The sequence below is a fragment of the Saccopteryx leptura genome, chromosome 2 (assembly GCF_036850995.1).
Source record: "Saccopteryx leptura isolate mSacLep1 chromosome 2, mSacLep1_pri_phased_curated, whole genome shotgun sequence".
Classification (NCBI taxonomy): Eukaryota; Metazoa; Chordata; class Mammalia; order Chiroptera; family Emballonuridae; genus Saccopteryx; species Saccopteryx leptura.
The window spans coordinates 118,234,592-118,247,999 of NC_089504.1; the positions used below are offsets into that span (position 1 = coordinate 118,234,592).

General features: G+C 38.9%; 1 long non-coding RNA gene across 2 annotated transcripts; it reads left to right on the forward strand.

Annotated features, from left to right (window-relative positions):
* Positions 1 to 2,330: 2,330 nt before the first annotated feature.
* On the forward strand, positions 2,331 to 12,795 carry LOC136393097 (uncharacterized). Of its 2 annotated transcripts, none has more exons than XR_010749035.1 (3): positions 2,331 to 2,398; positions 10,091 to 10,190; positions 12,727 to 12,795. It is a non-coding gene; the product is annotated as an uncharacterized lncRNA (long non-coding RNA). The 2 variants fall into 2 exon arrangements; XR_010749034.1 differs by lacking the exon at positions 2,331 to 2,398 and adding an exon at positions 2,581 to 2,736.
* The last annotated feature ends 613 nt before the right edge of the window (positions 12,796 to 13,408 follow it).

The window sequence follows — 13,408 nt, forward strand, 5'->3', positions numbered from 1 at the left end:
TGCTGAGTGTAACTTCTGTTTCCAGGACAAATTGTTATATGGAGATGCAATTTCAACTTCAATAGGACAGTGGCAAGGGCAGGTTATGGCTATGCATTCTTTTCCTAATTTGAAAAGGACACTTGTGAGGGAGTCATTGAGTGGATGTAGAGATAAATTATGGGGCTGTCATTCTCATCCTGCAGCTGCTTCTGACTCTGAAAGCAGTTAGGGAAGAGCCAAAAGAATGAGCCCTATCCCTTTAATTTGCTCTAGGAGTCAGGTAAGGTAAATATTTGTGGTTGAAGCAGTGTGAATCCATGGAAGTTGGCATGTTAGCCTAGAAGTTTTGTATTGCCAGGTTGCCATGAGACCCAAGAAGCTGGAGCTGTGTTCTGCCTTTGAGTACTTCTGAGTTTAAGAGAAGTGGGAAGAGTAACAGAGCAGTGATATTAAGTGTTAATACCTATTTTCATTTTATTTTGATATTGACTTCCCCCATTAAAAAATTTCAGTGCTCGGGCCCTGGCCGGTTGGCTCAGTGGTAGAGCATCAGCCTGGTGTGTGGATGTCCTGGGTTCAATTCCCAGTCAGGGCACACAGGAGAAGCGCCCATCTGCTTTTCCATCTTTCCCCCTCTCCTTCCTCTCTATCTCTCTCTTTCCCTCCCTCAGCCAAGGCTTCATTGGAGCAAAGTTGGCCCAGGTGCTGGGGATGGCTCCATGGCCTCCGCCTCGGGCACTAGAATGGCTCCGGGTGCAACAGAGCAATGCCCCAAATGGGCAGAGCATCGCCCCCTAGTGGGCTTTCTGGGTGGGTCCCAGTTGGGCACATGCAGGAGTCTGTCTCTCTGCCTCCCCGCTTCTCACTTCAGAAAAAAAAAAAAAAAAATTAGCGCTCCACGTGTGGACATATTTAATTTACAGTATTTATTAACTCATTCTCTGGTTTTCAGTGATATTAAATACAAATCAGATCATGAATTGCCTTACTTAAAAACTTTTCATGTCTTTCCATTTCTCTTAGAATAAGCCCCTGACTCCTAGAGCCCACATGTAGAGTGACTGTACAATTTATCATCCAAATTGGGATGGCACTTAATATTTATGGTGGGAAAACAGTTATAACGTGGAATCTCCTTGGAAATAAGCAAAATATATCCATGAGGTTCTGTTCATCTAGCTACTAGCCTCCCCTCTTACTGTCCTGGTCTCTCACTTGACAGCAGCGTGCTGGCCTCCCTTTTGTTGTTTCAAGAAGTCTTTGCAGAGTCTTTGTCTTGCTTATTTAGCTTTGGGTCTCAGATATCAGTTCCTCAGAGAAGGCTTCCCTGACCTTCCAAGTCTAGTGTGGTCTCTCTAGTTACTCTTTATTTCACTTCTGCTCATTTCCATGATTACACCTGTTACAATTCTTAAGATCTTGTTTGTGTGTTTGTTTTATATCTGTATCAGCTACCAGAATGAAGCCAGGATCTCAAGTTGTTCACTGGCCTGGCACATGGTAGAGACTCAGTAAACACATGGCAAATAAATGACTGATAAAAGTAAAAGTGGTTAACACATGACTCAGAAATGCCCACTGCCTTGATTCTCATCTTATAAATCAAGTCCAACTTCAGTAGAAGAGAATTAATTGAAACAGGGAAAAGCAGAGGGAGATGGGGGAGAGAGAGAGAGCTGGGGGTGGGAAGGCTGTTGCTGGACAAGTCCCTGGTTATAGGCCTTATGGAGAAACAATTTACCCTTTATTTCTTCCTTAATGGGTGAACAGTTCAAATACATTGTAAATATAACCTCCCCTCCCCTTGCTCAATCTTAAATTAGCTAGCATTGGAATTCAGTCTTTATTTTTGCAACCAAAGATTTCTAGTAAGGCATAATTAACCTATTCCCTTTGGAATATGCATTTTCCTTTTATTTTTTAAAGGCAAAACATTGTGGCAGAATATGCTAATTTGTTCCATTACCTACTTGTACCTTCTTCTTTGGTAAGTTAAGGGAAGATGTATTAGTTTCCAATTGCTATTATAACAAATTGCCACAATATTAGTGGCTTAAAGCAACACCCAATGACAGTAACATTGTTAAGTTAATTTAAAAATAACAGTTTTATAACTTTTCACATTTGAGTAAAACCTCATCTTATTAAATATTTTGATGTTGAATTTTTCTGCAAAGAAAGACGTGGGAAGAAAATTGAACTCTTTGTACTCTTACTTCCCACACAAACAGCCCATTAAGCAATCTTTAGTGCTCTATATCCCTTCTTTGACTAGCAGTCATAAACAAAGTTCAAAAGAACACAAATACAGGTCAATGATAAGAATTTGCTTGTAATATGCAGTCACAGGGGAGTGTACGATTATAGTGAAGATCAAGTCCACAGAGTGTCTCTGTGGAATGACTGTCACTTGCTGGTAAAATTAAAGGTCTTATTTATTTACCTCACTACTCTCAATTTCCTTACCCTTTATTTTTCTTCACCATATTCCTTAATATTGCATATTTGTTTATTTACCTGTTATTTGTTTGTTTACCTGTTTCTTGGTTACCTCACTCTGTAGGGTAGCGCCATGTCTGTCTTACTCACTGGAGTAACGACACTAGTCACAAATGCTAACTGCAAAGCGGAGAGCGACCGGAGGTGCAACCAAAGGGAAGTGGGGTGACTGAGTCATGGAGGAACTGCAGGGTTTGACTGGACCCGGAGGCAGTGGGGAGTCACAGAAGGACGTTAAGCTGACAGTTGGGGATGGTGAGTGATATGATCAGACTTGGATTTTAGATGCTAACTCTGAATTTGGTGTGGAGAAAGGGTTTGGATTGGTGGAGTAATCGGGAGGCAGGCAGAGTGGTGAGGAGATAATCGCGACATGAGCTGGAAACTTGGTAATAATAAGACTGATGATAATAATCATTAATTTAGCAAAACCTGCAGCACAAGTAGCCAGTTACTAAAATTTGTTTTCTCGACTACACGGGAGCAGATATAATGAGCTCCAATTGCGGGCTTGACTCACCGAAATCTTCCATACACACTCCTCTCTATTCCTTCCTTCTCTTGGCTGGTTGGGATGGAGAAGCCATGTACGAGAGATAACTGGGAACTCAGTAACCTGGATCTTTGCAAAGCCATGTAGAAAAAAGTTGTCTCAACTGACCAGGAACAACTTGAGAGCAATATCTATTGTGTTTGTGCCATTGGACAATTTTAGGTCTATTTGTTAAAGCAGCTACCATTACCTTAATGAATTTAAGCATTCATTTTTGGCTAGGCACTGTTCTTAATGCTTTATATAAAATAACTCATTTAATTTTCCCAACAATCTATTGAGTAACATTATTGTTATATTTCCATCCTCACTTTCTAGAAGAGAAAACTGATAAAGAAGGGTTGTGTAATCTACCAAAATTATATAGCTGGACAAGGACAGTGTCGGATTTCACACAGAGTTCTGGCTCCAGTGTTTTAAGCAGTATCTGATAAGGAAGATGGATAAGAATGAAGAGATTAAAAAAAAAGATACAAATGTTCTTTCCATTTAATTAACCCTCTGGAGAAGCAGTACTTTTAAAAGTTTAAATGGTCAAGCATGAACATGAATTAAAAGTTAAGTCGATATATGAAATAGTAATATTTCAAATACAATTTAAGGAGAGAAACTGCTTTGGGCTCAGGATCTGGGTTTACCCTTCAGCAGTATCCCCGCTGAGAAAGGAATCTGGGCTTTTGTGTCCTGCTTCAGTCAGTCACTGAACATGGGCTGCTGGCTGCGAGGGGACAGAAGGCGGCAGCTGGGCGAGGTGGCTGCTTTGGAGGCGGAAGCAGCTGTGAACCAGCACTCCCTGCACCGGGAGGAATGAACATCATCATCCTGAAGGGGCGGGCGGGTCGTGGGGAGGATCAGGGGGCTTACCACAGTATTCATAGAGAAACAATTGAGAATAAATGTGTACTAAATTTACAGATTTTTAGTTGTTTTAGATTGTTCACTGCCCATCATTTTCTGACTGTGCCTGAAATGTAAGTGTGTGCACTGTAAGGGGATTGACAAGAGATGGGACTTCAGAGGGGAGCCGAGCCATGTGAATGCTTAAATGGTACGCGGGTGCGTTTGTAGGAGAGGGGAGGCTGGCACAGCCGTGAGAGCCATTGGCACAGGGACAGGGGCTGGCAAGTGTCCCATTCGGACCTGTGTACAGCTCATGGCTATGAGGACCAGCACCTGAACCAGTATCGATAGGATGGAGAAGAAGGGTTGACTTCTTCTTTAAAGGTAGTTTTTAGTGGTTTTAATGACTGAATGTGAAGGGGAGATTTGAGGCAAACCCAGTAGTTGTAGCTTGGCCACTGTGTGAAAGGTGAGGCTTGAAGGGAGACTGGGGTCATGTTCACTCCCTGGGGGCCAGCACGACCTCTTGGCTGTCCCTTCGATTGACAAAACAAAAATGATCGCCAACTGGATGTTTCTTTAAGTTTTCTTTCACCTGAACAAACTTCTGTTGCCTGCTCTTATCACTTAAAACGAGTTATTCTGGAAACGGGGAGAGACAGTCAGACAGACTCCCGCATGCCCACCAGGGGGCGATGCTCTGCCCCTCCGGGGTGTCGCTCTGCCGGACCAGAGCCACTCTAGCACCTGGGGCAGAGGCCAAGGAGCCATCCCCAGCGCCCGGGCCATCTTTGCTCCAATGGAGCCTTGGCTGCGGGAGGGGAAGAGAGAGAGACAGAGAGGAGGGGGGGGGGGTGGAGAAGCAAATGGGCGCTTCTCCTATGTGCCCTGGCCGGGAATCGAACCCGGGTCCCCCACATGCCAGGCCGACGCTCTACCGCTGAGCCAACCGGCCAGGGCCATAGATTTAAAAAAAATTTAATCTGATTTATCCAATTTGCCCTCCCCACCTTTCCCCTTCTGGTAACTACCATTCGTTGTCTATGTCTATGAGTTTGTTTATGTTTGTTTGTTAGTTCTTTTGTTACTTTTTGTTTGTTTGTTTTATGTTCCAATAGTGAGTTCATATGATTTTTGTCCTTTTTCTTCTGACTTATTTCATTTAGGATAATACCTTCAAGAGCTATCCATGTTGTCACAAATGGCAAGATTTTATCTTTTTTTTGGCTTATTAGTATTCCATTATAAATTTGTACCACTTTTTTTATACAGTCATTTGTTGATGGCTCATTAATCAATTTTATTTTTTTTTTTTTTTACAGGGACAGAGAGAGAGTCAGAGAGAGGAATAGATAGGGGCAGACAGACAGGAACAGAGAGAGATGAGAAGCATCAATTATCAGTTTCTCGTTGCAACACCTTAGTTGTTCATTGATTGCTTTCTCATATGTGCCTTGACCATGGGCCGTCAGCAGACTGAGTGACCCCTTGCTCAAGCCAGCAACCTTGGGTCCAAGCTGGTGAGCTTTGCTCAAACCAGATGAGCCCGTGCTCAAGCTGGCGACCTCAGGGTCTCGAACCTGGGTCCTCTGCACACCAGTCCAACGCTCTATCCACTGCGCCACTGCCCGATCAGGCTCATTAATGGATTTTAACAAAAATTTATTTCATCATTTCTTATCCTTCTTCCCAGCAACAACTCTAACTGTACCTGAACAAAACATACACTTAAATAAAACAAAGTTTTAAGCTGCAGATATAAAATCTACTTTAAAAAGCCTTCAATTTTTGGAAGTTTTGTCATGGCCTGTATTCAAAGCTCTGATAATATCCATGGCTCATATTAGAAGTTCTGATAGGTGTCATGAGAGATGACGTGCAGAGTGCTGGGCTTGGGGGGAATGCTATCTTGTGAGAATGTGGTTGCTTTCAGTGATGAAGCAATGTTAAGATTGTTTGTTGAGGCTGATCTGAACAAATGTATTAAATCCCTTGGTAAAATTAGTTCATGTAACTGTTCGGTAGCTTTGGTCATTGTACTATGTATGCTGTTTTTACTTTTTGGAGCCTATATAATTCTCTGGTCGGATATGCACAAGATTAGAATCTAGCTTTCTGAAGGTTATATTTTTGCTAAGTTATTGAAAACCCCATAACAGTGTAAAAACTTATTTTAAAAAGGAAGAAAAATGTTAGCCATAAAATAAAATCAAATTAGTGCAAGAGACATCATGTCGTGTATACATAAGGCAGCCAGGTCCAATCAGTCATTCATTGACTCACCTGGATTGTGTAGCTTCTCGGTGCTGGGTGCTATTCTAGGTGTGCTAAGACTACACAGGTGGGTGAGACAGATGAGGTCTCGCCTATCACAGAATGCACCTTCTAATTATCGAAAAAAGAAAATAACAAATAATTTACAAGAAAATTTCCAATGTCTGTAAGTGTTCAGAAAAAAATTAAAGTTAAAATTTAATTTGTTTTTTTAGCTCTCCCCTCCCCTTACAAAAGACTGTCCTGGTGAGAAACTTGGTCTCTTAGGGTCCTAAGAGCAGGATGATGTGATCCCAAACTTACTGCTTGAATCATCAAATTTACCTTTCTGAAGATTCACTGGAGTAGGGGGCTGGGATTTCAAAACTTTGAATATAAATATTATAAATATATTTAAACTCTTATCTGAGACTGGTATCAGGCATTGCCCATGAAGACACTGCTTCATATTAACAACAAATAAGAACTGTGATGGTGCTCTATAACCAATTTCCACTTCAGTGACTTATATGGGGAGCCAGTGCTCTCTGTTCCCTCCGTGAGCCCAGGACTGTGCTCAGAGCTCCCTGGACAAGTAGGCCACGCTGCCCACACCACCCACCTCTGACCCCAGGAGCTGAGCTGCATGCTTTCTGAGAGTCAAAATTGTTTGTTCCCTAACATATTTGTGCCAGTTTTACTTGTTATTCAAATTATGCGATTTATTCAACTCTTACATTACTAATGAAAAATGAGTCTGGAGAGAGAGAGAGAGAGAGAGAAAGAATGATTACAATGAAATTGAAATGCTTTGCAAAGTTTCAATAATGTCACACTAGTTAATGAGAAAAGATAAAAAAAAATATTAAAATCTACAGTATTTTGCTTATGAGTATCTTTAAGTCCTCACCCATTACAAAGAAAGAAAAATTTGAAATGAAAAATGAGAACTTATGGCTGTGGTTTAGGTTAAAAAATAAATGAAACTTTGGATTCTTTACAGTGAACTCAGAGTGAAGAGAAAGGCCATGTCCTCTGCCAGTGACAAATACATTTACATTTAAGTTAAAATATAACATTTACAACATAAGTAGATCCCCCCTCCACCTTTCTGACTAGCTCATTAATTAGCAACTCTGACTGTGCTGAGTAAGTTGTCCATTGTATTGGAAGGTGTGTATCACAGTGCACCTTTTCTTTGAGAATATCAAAGCTCTTTTAGAGACACATTTTTAATTAAGCAACAATGCTCATATTGACCCAGAGAGGTGGATAAACGTATTTATTATTCTCTCACTAAAGATGTTAGACCCATGCTAAGTAGCCAACAGATGTCTCCATGCTGTCTCTCAGGAGAATTATGTTTCTGCTAATCTCCCTGCCGCACTGTGTTCTGTTCCTTATTCTGAATAATTCTGAGTATTACGGAGAATAGTGAAAGCGTGGAAACAGCCCTTGTCTATGGGCCAGGACATGTGGGCTCAGACCTCCGCTGTGCCACTTATTCGCAGGACTGGGACATTTGAGTCAGCCCTTCTGTGTTCAGCTCTTTGTCTATAAAATGGAGATGGCAGTACCTGTTACCCCAGCCAATCAGACTTTGAAATGGGCAATAAAATGAAATAAAACACAGAGGCCACTGCTGCTCTTACTATTTGCAGCTACAATGTCCATATGTGTTTTGACAATCACTTCTTTTTTCCCTCAAAATATGAGCCCATTTTTTGTTATGTTTTTTTTTTTTTTTTGATCATGTGTTAATTTGTAGGTTCTGGTTTGCACATTCTCTCTTGAGACCAGAAGTGAAAGTTCTTTCTCAAAAGCTCTTATTCTAATCCTTTCCACCTCCTCACCATGACCAGCTTCCAGTGATGGCTTCAGACTCAGTAAAAATGTAAGGAAAGAGACAGACTATGGTCAGAATAATGATCTATTGTAATCTGAACCACAAGATACCAGGACCTGATTGCCTGTTTTCTAAAAGTGGTCAGTGACTCACTGTATCTCTTCACTCATTCATACAAACACTGCTGCTATAGGCTCCAAAGTGGGGGGTGGGGGGTGGGGGGGGGGATGTGAACTATACCAAATTTCCCACAATGGAGATGGATTGAATAAATGATGGTATTTCTATACAATGAAAAGCCATTAGTAAAATGGTGTGGATAAATATTTATTGGCACAGAATGATGGTTATGATAATTAAGTGGAAAAGCAACCCCCAAAAGGATTATGTACAACATAATTCTATCATTATTTACAAAAATATATATTTGAATAAAAAATATTTCAAGGATATACAGTAGCTATCTCTGGGTTTTCTAATTTTCTAATTTCTTATGCATTTTCTAATTTTCTGTGATGCATTTTCTAATCCTCTTCCTTTTTCTTGTGACAGAGACAGAGAGAGAGAGAGAGAGACAGAGCAAGGGACAGACAGGAAAGGAGAGAGATGAGAAGCATCAATTCTTCATTGTGGCACCTTAGTTGTACATTGATTGCTTTCTCATATGTGCCTCGACTGGGGGGCTACAGCAGACTGAGTGATCCCTTGCTCAAACCAGCGACTTTGGGTTCAAGCTGGTGAGCCTTGCTCAAACCAAGTGAGCCTGTGCTCAAGCTGGCGACCTCGAGGTTTTAAACCTGGGTCCTCTACGTCCCAGTCTGATGCTCTATCCACTGGTCCACCACCTGGTCAGGCACATTTTCTAATTTTCTATAATGAATATATGTTGCTTTGGCAAAAGAAAAAATTGATTTAAGTAAAGTAAAATCCTATTGATCAAAAGCTACTGTGGGAATGAAGAGCATCATTTTGAAAAAAATAAATGCCAACTCTAAGAAATGAATTAAGTATGGAAAATTTTTTTAAATAGAAAAGATAAATTTTATTCTTTTTAAAAAGGATAGAGTCATTTAATGACAAATGTTTGAAATAAATCAAATATCAATTATAAACCTATTTCTTCTTAGATGAATTTTACCTTAACTTGCTTCTAAAATGGACTTATATCTTGGTAAATATGCATGATATTTTGAAATCTCTAAATTAAAAAAATCATTAATATCCACACAATTTAATGCTTTTTTACTTTTTTTTTGCCTAAAGCATCACTTTAAAACAAATCACCTTTATTTTATTCATTTAAAATTTTTTTCTGGTTAACATAATTATACAGGTTTCAGGTACTCAATTCTACAACACATCTTTGTACATCATATTGTGTATTCACCTCCCAAGTCAAGTCTTTGTCCACAACCACTCATTCCCTCTATACGCCTTCTCCATATTCCCTCCCCTACCCCAGCAATCACCACACTGCTGTCCGAGTCCATGAGTTTTTCTTTTATCTTTTCTTATGTTCTTTTTTTTCTCAATCCCTCCACCCACCTCAATCGGCTCTCACCTCCAGCTGTCAGCCTGCTTCCTTTCTTTTTCTTTCTTTCCCTTTCTTTCTTTCTTTCTTTCTTTCTTTCTTTCTTTCTTTCTTTCTTTCTTTCTTTCTTTCTTTCTTTCTTTCTTCTTTCTTTCTTCCTTCCTTCCTTCCTTCCTTCCTTCCTTCCTTCCTTCCTTCCTTCCTTCCTTCCTTCCTTCCTTCCTTTCTCTCTCTCTCTCTTTCTTTCTTTCTTTCTTTCTTTCTTTCTTTCTTTCTTTCTTTCTTCTTTCTTTCTTTCTTTCTTTCTTTCTCTCTTTTTTTCTTTTATTTTTTTAAACATTTTTTAAAAAGACTTTATTCATTTTAGAGAGAAGAGAGAGAGAGAAAGAAGGGAGAGAGAGGGGGAGGAACAGGAAGTATTAACTCCTTTATGTGCCTTGACCAGGCAAGCCCAGGGTTTTGAACCAGTGACCTCAGGGTTCCAGGTTGATGCTTTATCCACTGCAATACCACAGGTCAGGCCTTAGCCTGCTTTCTATTTATGAGTCTGTCTCTATTTTTCTTGTTTGTTTATTCTGTTTTTTAGATTCCACATATGAGTGAGATTATATGGTACTTGTCTTCCTCTGACTGGCTTATTTCACTTAGCATAATGCTCTCCAAGTCTATCCATGCTATCACAAAAGGTAAGATTTCCTTCTTTTTTGTGTAGTATTCCATTATGTATATGTACCACAACTTTTTTATCCACTCATCTACTGGTGGGCACTTGGGCTGTTTCCAGATCTTGGGAATTGTAAATAATGTTACAATGAACATAGGGGTATATATATTCTCTTGAATTATGTTTCAGAATTCTTAGGCTATATTCCCAGAAGTGGGATTGCTGGGTCAAAAGTCAGTTCCATTTTTAATTTTTCGAGGTAACTCCATACTACTTTCCACAGTGGCTGCACCAGTCTGCATTCCCACCAGCAGTGCAGGAGGGTTCCCTTTTCTTTACACTCTCGCCAAGAGTTTGTTGATTTATTGATGATAGCTATTCTGACCAGTGTGAGGTGATATTTCATTGTATTTTGATTTGCATTTCTCTGATGATTAGTAACATTGAGCATCTTTTCATGTGTCTACTGTCCATCTGTGTGTCCTCTTTAGAAAGTGTCTATTCAGGTTCTTTGCCCATTTTTATTTTAGATTTATTTTTTGTTGTCAAGTTTTATAAGTTTTTATACATTTTGGAAATTAATCCCTTATCTGATGTAATGGTAAATATGTTCTCCCATTCAGTATGTTGTCTTTTCATTTTGTTGATGATTTTCTTTGCTGTGGAAAAAATTTTTTAGTTTGATGTAGTCCCATTTGTTTATTTTTTCTTTTGTTTCCTTGCCTGAGGAGATATACCAGAATAAAACAATGCTATGAGAATGTCCAAGATTTTACTGCCTATGTTTTCTTCTAGGATTTTTATAGTTCCAAATCTAACATTTAAGTCTTTAATTCATTTTGAGTTTATTCTGTGTATGGTGTAAGAAGGTGGTGTAGCTTTATTTTTTTGCATGTATCTGTCCAATTTTTCCAAATATATATATATATATATATATATATATATATATATATATATATATATATTTTTTTTTTTACAGAGACAGAGAGAGAGTCAGAGAGAGGGATAGATAGGGACAGACAGACAGGAATGGAGAGAGATGAGAAGCATCAATTATCAGTTTTTCGTTGTGACACCTTAGTTGTTCATTGATTGCTTTCTCATATGTGCCTTGACTGTGGGCCTTCAGCAGACCAAGTAACCCCTTGCTCAAGCCAGCGACCTTGGGTCCAAGCTGGTGAGCTTTGCTCAAACCAGATGAGCCTGCGCTCAAACTGGCGACTTCGGGGTCTCAAACCTAGGTCCTTGGCATCCCAGTCCAACGCTCTATCCACTGCACCACCACTTGGTCAGGCCCAACAATATTTATTGAATAGGCAGTCTTTGCCCCATTGTATGTTCTTGCCTCCTTTGTCAAATATTAATTGACCAGATATGAATGGTTGATTTCTGAGCTCTCTATTCTGTTTCATTGGTCTGTTTTTATGTTAGTACCATGCTATTTTGATTATTATGGCCTGGTAGTATAGTTTGATATCAGGTCGTTTGAGTCCTCAGATGTTGTTACATTTTCTCAAGATTGCTGTGGCTTTTTGAAGTATTTCACGGTTCCTATAAATTTTTAGATTATTTGTTGTAGTTCTGTAAAATATACCATTGATATCTTAATAGGTTCTGCACATCAATAAATATGATACATCACATACACAAAATGAAGGATAAAAATCACATGATCATATCAATAAACACAGAAAAAGCATTTGATGAAGTCCAGCACCCATTTATGTAAAAAGTCTCAGCAAAGTGAAAATAGAACATATCTCAACATAATAAAGGCCATATATGACAAACCCACAGCCAATATTATACTCAATGGGCAAAATTATAAGCATTTCCCTTAAGACCAGGAACAAGACAGGGATGTTGCTATTACCACCCTTATTTAATATAGTACTGGAAGTCCTAGCTACAACAATCAGATATGAAGAAGAAATAAAAGGCATCAAAATGGAAAGGAAGAAGTAAAACTGTCATTATTTTTAGATACTGTATATAGAGAACCTTAAACATGCCACCAAAAACAACTGGAATTGATAAATGAACTCAGTAAAAAAGCGGGATACCAAATAAATATCTAGAAATTAGTTACATTTTTATACACCCATAATAATCTATCGAAAAAGAAACAAAGAAAACAACACCATTCATAATTGCTTCAAAAAGAATAAAATACCTAGGAATAAATTTAACCAAGGATGTAAAAGACCTGTACTCAGAAAATTATAAGACACTGAAGAAAGAAATTAAAGGAAATATAAATAAGTGGAATCAAATAAAGTGATCGTGGATAGGAAAAATTAATATAATTAAAATGTCCATATTACTTAGAGCAATCTATAGATTAAATAAATCATCTTTTAAGACAAGGGAAAGTTGTATTTCTTTCTTATAATCAAAGCTATAGCTTACTAAATGCCTATATGTCAGATACTTGAAATGTTAATTTTTTTTGTTAATTTATTGAATCATTACTGCTTTAGGAGATAAATATGACTGTGTTCAGTTTATAATACTGAAAACTAATACCCAAAACATTAATTTTTTTTTTTTTTTTACAGGGACAGAGAGAGACAGACAGGAATGGAGAGAGATGAGATGCATCAATCATCAGTTTTTCATTGCAACACCTTAGTTGTTCATTGATTACTTTCTCCTATGTGCCTTGACCGCAGGCCTTTAGCAGACTGAGTAACCCCTTGCTTGAGCCAGTGACCGTGGGTCCAAGCTGGTGAGCTTTTTTTTTTTTTTTTCCTCAAGCCAGATGAGCCCGCGCTCAAGCTGGCAACCTCGGGGTCTCGAACCTGGATTCTCCACATCCCAGTCCTTCGCTCTATCCACTGCGCCACTGCCTGGTCAGGTGACAATAAGTTTCTTGCCAGCCATAAGTAGCAGAACCATGTCTTTCAAACAATTACTTACATATTTATTAAATCTACCCTGTGCTACCTCTCATGTGCTAGTCCTGGGAATATACCAATAACAAGATACAGTGGTCTCATTTCTCAAAGAAGTTTACACTCTAGTTGGATGACAATGGAGCAAATAACTATAAATCTTATGAAAGGAGAAATAGGATGTGAGTCAATCTGGTTTACAACATCTGTTTTACATGTAAGACATTTAAGTTAAGATATGAAACACAAGTAGAAGTTAACTGGGTGAAGAGTAGGCGTGGGAGAGTATTCCTGGTAGAGGGAACAGTATGTGCTAAGGCACTGAGATGATATTTGATACAATAAT